At 40.4% G+C, this 716-nt stretch overlaps 1 pseudogene; it reads right to left on the bottom strand.

The window, feature by feature from the left end:
- Positions 1–366: 366 nt before the first annotated feature.
- LOC142461843 (U1 spliceosomal RNA) lies at positions 367–498 on the bottom strand (annotated as a pseudogene).
- Positions 499–716: the final 218 nt, after the last annotated feature.

Genomic DNA, 716 nt, shown 5'->3' with positions numbered 1-716 from the left:
AACTCTCACCAAAATGCTGGTTGTATTTTTAATGACACTGAAAAGGTGGGAGACTGAGAGATGAGGTGAGTAGAGCATGAATGAGAATATTACACAATTTTAGAACTTAGAAAATAACTTAAATTAAGTTTAATAATTTGAAAATCAATTTTTAAAGTTTTATTTTTAGTATGTTTCAGTGCACAAAATTAGTCTTACAGCACCGTGATGGCTAGATTCAATGTCAAGTCAGCTCAGAAAGGATTCTTCCATGATGTAATCTAACGCATATGATCAGCTCCATGATAGGATCCTCTGTGAGCAACCAAGCAATGTGGGAAATTTGGGGTGGAGTGCTCACGCCTTGTGTTAGGCCAAGATGACTAGGGATACAAATTCAGTGACACTCACATATAAACATGAAAGAGCAGGGGTCAGCACATCCGGAGTGCAATGGATAAACCTCGCCCTGGGAAAATCACCTTCATGATCATGGTATCACCCCTGCCAGGTAAGTATTAAGAAGTGATTATATAGCAAGAAAACATCCAGCCTAGTTCAGCTCAAGTTCATATGTCCAATAATAACCTATAAGTCCCTCTTTAGACTCACGCAGTCACATGCAATGATGCAGAATTCATGAATATCACAGGCTGATGGGTGCAAAGTCATGTGGATCTAACGTGGGTGGTGCCATGGCAGAGCAGCCAGCAATCATGAAGGTGAAGGCTGAGAGA

This window comes from Tenrec ecaudatus, chromosome 11 (genome assembly GCF_050624435.1).
Source record: "Tenrec ecaudatus isolate mTenEca1 chromosome 11, mTenEca1.hap1, whole genome shotgun sequence".
NCBI classification, from domain to species: Eukaryota; Metazoa; Chordata; class Mammalia; order Afrosoricida; family Tenrecidae; genus Tenrec; species Tenrec ecaudatus.
Note: the sequence above shows the minus strand (reverse complement) of the source record. Positions and strands in the feature narration are given on the sequence as shown.